This window comes from Oreochromis aureus, linkage group 3 (genome assembly GCF_013358895.1).
Source record: "Oreochromis aureus strain Israel breed Guangdong linkage group 3, ZZ_aureus, whole genome shotgun sequence".
Taxonomy (NCBI): Eukaryota; Metazoa; Chordata; class Actinopteri; order Cichliformes; family Cichlidae; genus Oreochromis; species Oreochromis aureus.
The window spans coordinates 69168758-69180542 of NC_052944.1; the positions used below are offsets into that span (position 1 = coordinate 69168758).

The following is an 11785-nucleotide window of genomic DNA, read 5'->3' on the forward strand; positions in this document are numbered from 1 at the left end:
AACTTTGGATGGGCCCTTCAGCTGTAAAGCCACATATTCAAAAGACTGAAAACTTCCAGGAGATAGCTGCTTACATTGAAATGATTCATTAAATAAGACAGCAACCTCTCCTCTTCTCCTGCTCACCCTGGCCTCACTGATAAAACTGTAGTTAGGAGGGGTCGACTCGATGAGGACAGCTCCACTGTTACTTTGGTCCAACCAAGTTTCAGTTAAAAAACATAAAATCAAGGCTGTGCTCAGTGATTAAATCATTAATTAAAAATGTTTTCTCAGCTAAAGATCTAACGTTTAATAAAGCCAACTTAAGTGTTTTAGAGGTATTATTTGCCCCCTCGTGTTTGGGAGCAGTCTGTGGCACACAAGCTATGTTTACTATATTTAAAGATCTTTTAGAGTGCAGCTCTCTTTGTTTTGACCAGGCCACATGTCTCCTTCTGTCACCTAAAAGTACAGAAATTTTAAAACCTAGTAAACAGGGTCCCAGCTTCTCCTGGGAAAAGTCACCACTGCCATAATCCTTGCAGCCTGGACCCTCCACATATCACACATCAGACTGCGGAGACAGAGCATGAAGGTGGTAAGGCTGGGCAATGTAACTTCGATTACTCTGTTGAAGGCGGGGCTCGATGGCGGACCTTTGGCTGTTCTGGTGGGGGGTTTATGGGGGACAAAAAGGGATTGGGCTGGGGGGTAGATTTGAGCCCAGCATTGACCCGCTCCATCATCTCCTCAGTGAATTTCAGGTGTGGGGAGGAGGGAGAAAGGGAGGGGGAGGAGGGTGATGGCCTGTCAGGGGTTTGGGGGACTGGGGAAGGTCGTGGTCCTTGGTCCTGGTTGTTGGTGTTGTTGAGAGAGTTGGAGGCAAATAGGGTCCCCTCTTCTTGCCTCAGATGTCTCTCCTTTCTGAGGCTCTTCCCGGGTGGGGGCAGATGGAGCTCCTCCTCAAGGTTTCTGCTGGGCTTTGTCTGTTCTTGGGGTACTGTTTGTTCCTCTTTATGAGATAACTCCTCCTTTATCTCAGCTTTGGCACCAAGCACAGATGGATGACGTATGGAATAAAACAAGTTGGAGGTGAACAGTTTCACCTCTGACTTGTTAAAATTAAATCCATTTGCTTTAAACAGATGCCTGCGTTCCCAAAAAAACATTAAAGTTGTTGATAAAATGCACTGAGTGGTCAGTACATGCTGATATGAGCCATTTATTCAGTGCAAACAACCTGCTGAATCTTTCGCCTCCTCCTCTGACTGGCGGTACAGGTCCACTGATGAATACAGCTGCATTCAGAGAGTTTACAGTATTTAATAATCCAGTAAAGTCCCGTTTCAGAACCTCCGACTGTTGTTTGGACACATCGTTTGACCCTGTATGCTGTGAGATCATTAGTAAAACATATGTTATTTTATGCCCATAGTCAAGGGAGTTGAGTTATGGTAACAGCTGTGGGACATATATTATCCTTTAGTTTAGATTGTGTGCTGTGTATGTAGTTTAGTCCCCATTATACTTTTGGGTTAAGAGAATATAATCATTTTATAGTTCATTAGATAAGTGTGCATCACTCTGTATCCTTGATCTGCTGTGAATGTCTTACACTGTTTTCTTGACATGTTTTACTGCTGAAATCATAAAAGTAAGGTTGTATGCAGGAGACGGTGTGTCTAGGACAGGGGAGATAGACCACATTCCATGCCCCCACCTTCTTTAGTGTAGAAGAACAGGGAGCCAAGGTCAGGAGCCAGTCTCGCTAAGAATGAGAAAAACATGTGAAGAGGTAACTTTTATGACTAGGTGGGGGTCGCCAGAAGCTATAAGAGGCTGTGAAATCTGCCACCATTTTGAGACATGCTGTGACCCTCTGCAAGCATCTCTCCCGTCCGGACGTTCTTATGCTCTGAAGTGTTGAATTGTATGGAAATAAAATATTGTTGATTGAGCATTTATACACTGAGTATTGTCCTTCCTTCAGCCCAAAGATTAAAAGAACTGAGATTTTAACAACTTGGTGCCTGGTGACCCGGATCTTTGGCGTGCTGAGGAGGGGCAGATTTGGCCTGCGGTGAGATCGTGGGGCGAGGCGAACAGAAAGGACCGGTCCAAACAGAAAGGTAAGCACAGCCTGTTGTATTATAAATACCAAATGTGCATATTGGGCTTTCCAAATCAATCTGTTCGCTGAGTTACACGTATTTTCACAGTAAATTTGTCGGTGTCTGGTTTTTGGCGCAAGATACTAACAACATAAGTTGAGGCTGAATTCCAGTGTATAAATGAACTGCTTCTAGCAAGATACTAATAACATACTACGTTGAGTCTAGTTGTAGTTGAACTGTTTCTAGCAAGATACTAATTACATACTACGTTGAGTCTAGTTGCAGCCCACTTTACCTTCCACATTTAACTTTGTCTAAGACTGGCTTCTGTAGCAATAATACATTAGAATCTTTGGAGACGCGGCCATAAGTCCAGTACATTGAATAGAGGTTTTGAAGTGGGTTATGGTGTCGGATATAAGCCCTCGTTGATGCGGTCATAAAATTAGTACAGAATTAAGGTTAAGCAGATACTGGCTTACGGTGTCGGTTAAGCGCTAGCAACGCGTAATGCGAAACACGTCCGTAGGTTTTGGTTTATGATACGGCCATGTTCTGGTGATGCGGCCGTAAGTACAGTAGTGAGGGGTTGCTGGTTTCAGCACATTGAATAGAGGTTAGACGGTGGTTTATGGTGTCGGTTAAGCCTCGAGGGTTGCGGCCATAACATTATAAGTAAAATATTTACTTCACCCCGATTAAAGGTAAAGTAGACGCTGGTTTATGGTGTCGGTTTTGAGCCTCGGGGACGAGCATCACTTCTGTTTTATGATGCGATTTTGCCCCGTGGTGGCGGTCATAAGCGCAGTGAAAGGGGTACATGGTATATGGTGCGGTTGTGCTTCGGAAGAGTTCTAACAGTTGAGCTTAAGAGGTTTCTGTGTGAATTTCCGCTGGTGAAAAGCGCTCTCTGTGGGTCTCACGGCTGGTGAGGCGCGCTCTGGGTGCTGCTGTGTGTGTGAGGCGCGCTCTGGGCGTTCTGTGTGTGAGGCGCGCTCTGGGTGCTGCTGTGTGTGTGAGGCGCGCTCTGGGCGTTCTGTGTGTGAAGCGCGCTCTGGGTGCTGTTCTGTGTGTGTGAAGCGTGCTCTGGGTGCAGTTCTGTGTGAAGCGCGCTCTGGGTGTTCTGTGTGTGGGGCGCGCTCTGTGTGTGTGAAGCGTGAACACAGTGACAGTGGCGGTTGATGTGTGAATAGGAGGACATTAGTGCGAAGAGAATGCTTTAAGATCAAAGGTTGACGCCTAGTGTACCTGTGGAAACCAAGTTTGTCCTGGGGTTGGCTCCCCCACCGTGTGTCGGACGCGACGCATGGACCAGCGGCGTCTGGAGGTCCAGGCTTATCACCTGAGAACTCAGGGCCCTCAAACGATAACAGAGTAACACTGGAACGGCCGTGTAATCACGGGTTCACATTTATTCTGGAATAGAACAAGAGAATGCTTTGTCATCTAAGGTTGAGTTCTATAGTAGTCAAAAAGAAAACCGAGGTTAGAGTCCTCATTTCTTAAAATAGAGGTTAGAGTCCTCGTTTCAGTGACGTTTCAGTGGTTGAAATTGTTGTGGGCCTGTCCCCTGATAACGTGAAATTACGAATAAAGAGGGAATTTGGAGCCACATAGAGATAGACGGGCATAATTGGGTGTATTACTCTGTGGCGTAATAAAAATAAAAATAATAAAAAGGAGAGAGAGAGTGTAAGGAGTGTGTAGCGGGGTGAAATATGCCGGATCTTAAATCTGACATAGAAAAAGGAGAAATGCAGGGTGAGTGGAAAACTTTTGAGAAGCAGAGGGAGGAGTTGTTGCGGGCGCTGAAGGTCATGCGACCTGCGGGCGCGCCAGAGAAAAAATCAGAGGTTACAGCTGTGGCAAAAAAGATCAAGGAGTTGTGTGATAATGAAGGAGCGAGAGGAGATTTACGAGGTTCATTGGCAAAAGTGCTTCTGGGAGTAGCACAGAAGCGCCAGGAGCAAGAGCAGGAGATTAGTAAAGAGATAGAGGAGACCTCACTTTGGGGAAGGCGGAGGCTTAGAAAACAGTTGCAGGAAATAAAAGAGGAGAGAGCCCGCGTAACAAGGTGGGCAGTGACATGTCAGGGGGTGGAGCATTGGATGAGGGAGCGAAAGGAGGAGCCTGATAAGCTGATGCTGCCGGCTTCTCCGGTGAAGTCATCGCTCACTAGCTCCCCTCCTCCCTATCAGGCCCCCGCCCCCCTCTATCCTGTGCTGAGAGTAGAGCAGGGCTGTCTCTCTGGTGGGGATGGCCAAGTGTTAGAGGTTACAGGAGGCTATGTAGATTGTGAAGTATCTAAAGAATCCAAACGGCCAACTCCAACACCGAAGAGTGGAATATTAAAGCAAAATTCTACTTTTGTCGGTGAGGAGGGAGCCTGTGGCGGAGCACAAGCCCCGCCCATGAAACAGTCACCTCAGCAGGAGGAGAGTGAAGAAGATAGGGCTGTGCGGCTGGTTGAAACAGTTATATCAACTTTAGAGCAACGATATCAGATTTCTGATGAGGAATTAGGGAGTGTAGTTGTTGCACCACAGGTGGGGAAAGGTGAGGTGTGCGGCCTTTATGAGGACGCATACGAGGGATGGTTATCCGGCACACTTGATGATAACACTCAAGTGGGCAGCTGTGGGAAGCAGAGACTTGAGGCAGGGCCAGAGCTAGGAGGGGCCTTTCACAATAGGGTAGTTAGAGAAAAAGCAGGAAGAGGCAGAGTAGTAAGGCCCAAACCCGGAAACATGCCACACCCCATGGTGCGTTGAAGTCAGGATGAGAGGGAAAATCTTTCTTTGCCTGGGGAGTTTCCCCTGGTGGTGACCGCTGGGGGTCACATGAAATACAAGCCATACGGAGTGGGTGATGTTAATGCATTGACTGAATTATTACCTCCTATTACAGACGGAGGTGCAGGGTGGTTGAGAGAGTTTGATAGAGCGACAACAGGTGTTCAATTGGCTCTGGGAGATTTCCGAGCTGTAGTTGCCAGATGTGTCAAAGGCACAGCTCTGGATGACATAGAGAAGATAGCAGGCACAGCATTGATGGTTGATAGCACCCCATTTTGTCGTGTTGTGAATGTAATATCACATGCATTACGTGAAAAATATCCCACTCCAAATGCTGCTAAGATTTTGAAGTTGTTGTGGAAGCCTGAACAAACTCCACGGGAGTACATTGAACAGGCTAAAGCTACGTGGGCCCTTAGAACAGGCCAGCATCCTGGTAGAGAGGGGATGCAACAATTGTGGTTCAGAGAAGCTGTGCTAAAAGGTGTGCCCGAACAGGTCAGAGTGGCCATGTTAGATAACCCCGACATGGAGGGGGCGGAGTCTCACGTGTGGGAGAAGCATCTGGTGCACCGCCTGCAGAAAGCTCATGATGAAGCCATTACTAAAGATGATGATACTGATAAAATGAAAGAGCAATTGCTAAGGTTACAGCTGGGTGAGGCGAGACAAAAATTGAATGAAAAAAAAGAAAGAAGACAAAATAGTAAAAACCATGGTGGCTCAAAGTTATCAACAAATGGGGACAGAAGTAGATCCTAATGTATTGCCAGCTGACACACAGGGACCTGCGCGAGGAACAAATTGGGGTGGCCGTGGGGTCGCTAGAGGAAATTGGGGTTCACGTGGTGGTCAACGGGGAGGAGGCGGTGGCATGGGCAGACAAAGGGGTGCGCCGGGAGGAGGTCGATATGTGCCCGGAACTGTGTGCTTCAACTGTGGTCAGACTGGACATTGGGCTCGAGAGTGCCCTGAACCACCTCAACCAGGTTATCAGCCACGTCCGGGCATAAGGGGGCGCGGGCGTTGGTCGGCCCCAAACTCCCAGATGGCTCCTCCAGGGCAGTATCCCGTGGAATACTGGCAGCAGGAACAATACTGACACACCCCACAGAGAGGCCTGGGCATAGGGGGAGGGGCAGACCCCCTGGTGCCACTGAGGGTTCAAGGACGCAACCTGCCCTTTTTAGTGGACACAGGAGCGACATATTCCACCATTCGTACTGCTCCTGAAGACATCCCACTGTCAGACACCAGAATCAGTGTGATCGGCTTCTCTGGGGTACCTATGACCCTGCCAGTAACCGCCCCTTTAAAGACTGAATTAGGACGCCAGTCCTTAACACATTCATACATGGTTTCATCACAAGTTCCAGTTAATTTATTGGGCAGGGACCTGCTCATTAAACTTGGAGCTACTATCATGTGTGGAGCTGATGGATTAACAGTGACTTTGAAAGACGGCACACAGCTGTCCTGTTTGCAATCAGGAATGAGGGGACAGTGGCTGTTATCAGAGGATTGTGAACGCACAGCACAGATTTACTGGGCGCGACTGACCACATCAGATGGAATTCTGGCACAGTACCAACTCTGGCGTCCCTGGATAATGTCCATGTCTGTTTATTCACCCCCGCGTGACCCCTACCACGTGACCTTGTTTTACGATCGTGAGCATACTGAGTGGTTTGAGGATCTATTTTATGAGTGTTTAGATGAGAAAGCTTGGGAGCTTAACTCTCAGGACATCTATGTTGGTTCAGCTGGAGTGGCAGCGTTTGTTGCGCTCCCTGAGGATCAAATGAGTTGGTATAGAATGGGAGATGAAGCAGTTCCCCACGTGTCGTTGGCAATACATGAGGGTCATCAAGCAAAAGATTTAGGCCCAATGGTGAGAGCAGCCATAAGGGCCACAGATTGGCAGCAAACACAACTCACTGATGTCTCATATTCACCCAGTTGTAAAACGTATCGGATTTCTGTGACAGCCACTGATCAGAGTGTTTTAGAACACAAACACTTAAAGCGAACACATGGCAGGGAGAAATCAGACCATGAGGAAGCTGTTAAAGGCTTAGCTGAACTCCCTGACACTCTGTGGTCTAAAGGTCCCACTGATGTGGGTTTGACATTTTGTTCACCCATTACGTTTGAGTTAAAAGATGAAACCCCTATTTGGCGTTCACAATACAGACACAGTCCAGAGGCAGAAAATGGGATTGCAGAAACAATTTCAGGGCTTTTGCAGGTGGGTGTGCTGGAGCCGTCTTCCTCTGCATGGAATACTCCAATCCTCCCAGTTGAAAAATCAGGCACGGGCAAGTATCGCATGGCACATGACCTTAGGGCAATAAACGCTGTCCTTAAGACACCAACAGTACCTGTACCAAATCCCTACACAGCTTTGACTAATTTATCTCCAGATCAGCGGTGGTTCACATGCATAGATTTGGCAAATGCTTTCTTTTGTCTCCCTCTGCATCCATCTTTGAGAGATATTTTTTCATTTACTTACAGGGGCCAGCAGCTGCGTTACACACGGTTGCCTCAGGGCTTTGCCCTCTCACCTGGGATTTTTAATCAGGTACTTAAAAATGCTCTTTCTCCCTGTGTATTGCCTGAAGGATGCACACTGATCCAGTATGTGGACGACTTGCTGATTGCTGCTAAAACAGCTGATGCTTCGTCAGCTGGCCAAAACAGGCTTTAAAGTAAGTAGAGACAAACTTCAACTTGTCAGAACTGAAGTTACATTTCTAGGTCGTGTGGTGGCGATGCAGACGGTGGGCATGTTGGCATCCCAGAGGGAAACAATTATGTCACACCCCCAGCCACGTACTGTTAAAGAAATGTTGTCATTTCTTGGCCTTACAGGTTACAGTAGACACTACATTCCTGATTATGTGGGCAAAACCAAACCTTTGCGGGATTTGGTAAAAGAACACAGTATGAGAGACCTCACAGCTAATCTGAACTGGACCACTGAAGCTGAAATGCAGTTCATAGAGCTGAAACAGGCCCTGTCTCGTGCAGCAGATCTGGCAATCCCCGATTATAACTCTGATTTCTTTGTTGATGTTTCTGAAACAAATGGAGTGGTGAATGGAGTTTTGTTTCAGAAAAAAGGGGGAAAGAGACGAGTGCTGATGTATATCAGCATTGGCCTGGATAATATGGAAAAAAGGCACCCCACGTGCACACAGCATGCAGCGGGGGTAGCAAAAATAATTCAGAAAGTGGCCCACGTTGTGAGAGGACACCCACTGAAAGTGCTAACAACACACAGTGTGGTGGCCTATGTGAACTCACAGGCATTCACAATGACCCCACTGAGACAACAGAGACTGACTAAGATTCTGGAGTCTCCAAACTTGACCTTCACACATGAAGGGATCAACATGGCAGACCAGATGGGAGGGGGGACACCTCATGACTGTGCACAAATAGTAGAGGTTGAGGAGAAAGTAAGGTCAGATCTGAGAGCAGAACCGGTGAATGAGGCAGATGATTATTTTACAGACGGGTGTTGTTTTAGGGATCCCAGTGAAGGATTAAAAACAGGTTATGCAGTGGTGAAAGGAGTCGGAAACCAGCTGCATGTGGAGAAATCAGGAACACTGGAAGGACCCCAATCAGCGCAGAGAGCAGAGCTTATTGCAGTGATAGAAGCTCTAAGATTAGGAAAAGGAAAAAGAGTTAACATTTATACAGATTCAGCATATGTGTGTGGAGCAGCACATGTGGAACTGGGGCAATGGAGGAGGGCTGGATTTAGAACAGCCTCAAATAAACCGATCAAACACGAGGAGGAGATGAGACAGCTGGAGGACGCTCTGAAAGAACCTTTGGAGGTGGCCATCATAAAGTGTAAAGGCCATGACGATTCCAACACTTGGGTGGCAAAAGGAAACAGAGCAGCTGACGAAGAAGCAAAACGGGTGGCAGGCTATCAAGAAGGAAAACAGATGGTAAGTATGGGTATGGAATGGGGAAACCTGCCAGCCCAACAACGAGAGGACATTGAAAAGGGGCAAAAAGGAGCCTCGCCTGAGGAAAAGGCGGTGTGGCGAGAGAGAGGGGCCGTACAATCAGAAGGATTGTGGAGAGGACCCGACGGGCGGCCAGTACTCACAGCAGAAATGGCCCAGGAAAAAATTAAAGAAGCACATGGGCTAGGACATGTAGGAGTAGCCCAAATGGAGAGGGACTTGTGTCATTGGTGGCATCCCTACATGAAAAACATGGTAAGGGAACATGTGAGAACATGCCTGATCTGTGGACAATATAATCCAAAGCCCACCGTGAAACCAGAAATGGGTAAGTTTCCTTTGCCAGAAAGACCAGGACAGGAAATTGTGATTGATTATACTGACATGATAACTACCGTTCGAGGGTTCAGATATCTGTTGGTGTGTGTGGATGCTCTGACCGGCTGGCCAGAGGCGTGGCCAACATGCAGAGAGGACAGTAAAACAGTGATCAAATGTCTGGTGAATTATTATGTCCCTTGGCATGGATTTCCAGAAAAGGTAAGGTCAGATAATGGCACTCACTTTAAAAATCGAGATCTCGCTGAGGTGGAATGTATGTTGGGGTTGCAACATAGATATGGTACAGTTTACCATCCACAATCTCAGGGAAAAGTGGAGAGAATGAATAAAAACCTTAAGAACAAATTGGCAAAAATCTGTGCACAGACAAACATGAACTGGGTTGATGCTCTTCCCATAGCACTTATGAGTGTGAGGTGCTCCGTTAATCAGAGCACCGGGTTTACCCCATATGAACTGCTGACAGGGAGACAGTTTCCAGGCCCTGCAGCAGGGGTAAGAGAATTAAGGGAGGGAGTAAATGTGTCTGAACATGTGAAACAGTTTAAAGCACTAAAAGCTCTTGTCTCTAGTTTTACTACTCAGGTGGGAGACCCGACCGGGAAGGAGGTGACCACGCCGGAGGTGAAGTGGGTGTGGCTGAAGGTGTATAAGCGGAAGTGGGACGAGCCGAGGTGGACAGGACCGTTCGAGGTGACCACTCGAGCCTCTCATGCAGTCCAGCTGAAAGGGAAAGGCGACACTTGGTATCACTGGAGCCAGTGTGCGGCGGCAGAGGAGCCTAGGCGGTCGGAAAGGCTCTTAGTGAAAAAGGGGGACACGGCTGTGACCCCAAAGAACGCAGATCTTACTAAAGAAGGGGCAGAATAATCCCCTGATCTGTGCAACGACCAAAGGGTAGTCTACCCCGGAGGTTGAAGAAAGAAGTCGAGAATCACCCAACTGGAAGATACTGGTAGCTGCAGCAATAAAAATAAAGGTTAAAAGCTCCTTAGACAGAGGTTCTAGTCTAAGTACATTTGAAAGGTATAAGGTGGCACCAATAATGGGAGTGGGAAACTGGAGCACCAAAATAAAGCTGTGGGAGAATTGGGGAGTGATGGGAGTGTTAACTATAATTATTATTGGTGTGGTAACTACTATTTTTCTGTTATGTGAGTTGCCCAGCTTCAGAACTCATCCAAAACCTCTTCCCTTAGCGGACCCTGAGGTGACCAGACCTGAGTGCAAGGTAGGTGAGGGATCGGATCCTTGTTTGTCACATTATGGAGGCATAGAGGTGGATTACGTTAGAGGATCTACAACAGCCTTCACTTTTGACCTTTGTTCCGTGATAAAATGTGGGGATGATAGTGCTAGTTGGCGTAGGTATGAGGTTTGGACATGTCATGATCTGCAACTAACTGACGCCTGTCTTGTAGGCCATCCCACTGCATTGGGGCGTTCTCCGTGTCCTGTGTGGCATATGGTGACGGCCTATACGGGCTCGGGGTGGGAGCCGCAGGGGAGATGGAAGGGGTTTGCGATTCAGCGTGATTTTAGCAGCAGTCAAAATCCAATTACAATGTCAATTGGTGGGTGGTGGATTACACCTCAGCGGTATAGTACCGCGGAGAAAGTATTTTATTTAGTGTTGGGTGTAGATGTTTCAGGGAAAGACCCGATGGGCGTGATAAAAATAAACTTTAAAGATTCACCAGATAATGTATCTAACACAGGCATCACCCCTGTGGGGATTCCCCTTCCAACGTTCAGGTAACACAGGTAGACTACACAAAATGGAAACCCCGACAGCTGATGTCTCGGGCCACGGGATATGTAGACAGCAACCTGTGGTTGGATTGGCTTATTGGAAATGCGAAAGAGCAAAATGTGTCTGATTGTGTGGCATGCGCTACGGCACGCCCACATCTATTTACTGAACCAGCGCCTCTGCATCCAGAGGACCAGTGGGGTTTTGATTGCATGCTTCGACTTACTCGGAGGGCAGTATCTTCGGGAAAATGTGCTCCATTGTCTGTTTTATTTCCTCCCATAGATAATAATACTGTCCCCGGACCGTTTACACCCAGGAAAGCTAATTATACTTGTTTTAATTTTACAACAGACGACCCTAGAGAGCAGGAGTATGACGCTGGAGAGATCCCGGCTGACTGGTGTACGGTGACGTATCCAGGAAGAGGGGATGCCTCGCTTGCGGGCGCCACGACCGTTGGGACTTGGGCTCGAGCTGGTTTGTACTATTATTGTGGAGGTGGGAGTCTGCATGTACGAATACCAAAGGATGCTTTTGGTGTTTGTGCCATGGTCAGACTAGGAGCGCCTCTGCTGATAATAGGAGAGAAGGTTAAACCCGTAGCCACGAATGGTAATGCGCGACTCACGGCTAGACGTAGACGTCATGTGTTATCAAAGAAATCATCTTGGTCGTTTGATCTATCGGCTAACTCCCCCACTTATATAGATTCTATCGGTGTTCCACGCGGTGTCCCTAATGAGTATAAATTAGTAGATCAGATAGCAGCTGGTTTTGAGAATATCCCAATAATTTCTGCCTTTTTTC

General features: G+C 47.5%; 1 pseudogene; it reads left to right on the plus strand.

Annotated features, from left to right (window-relative positions):
- The first annotated feature begins 5401 nt into the window (after positions 1 to 5401).
- On the plus strand, positions 5402 to 10092 carry LOC120434232 (annotated as a pseudogene).
- Positions 10093 to 11785: the final 1693 nt, after the last annotated feature.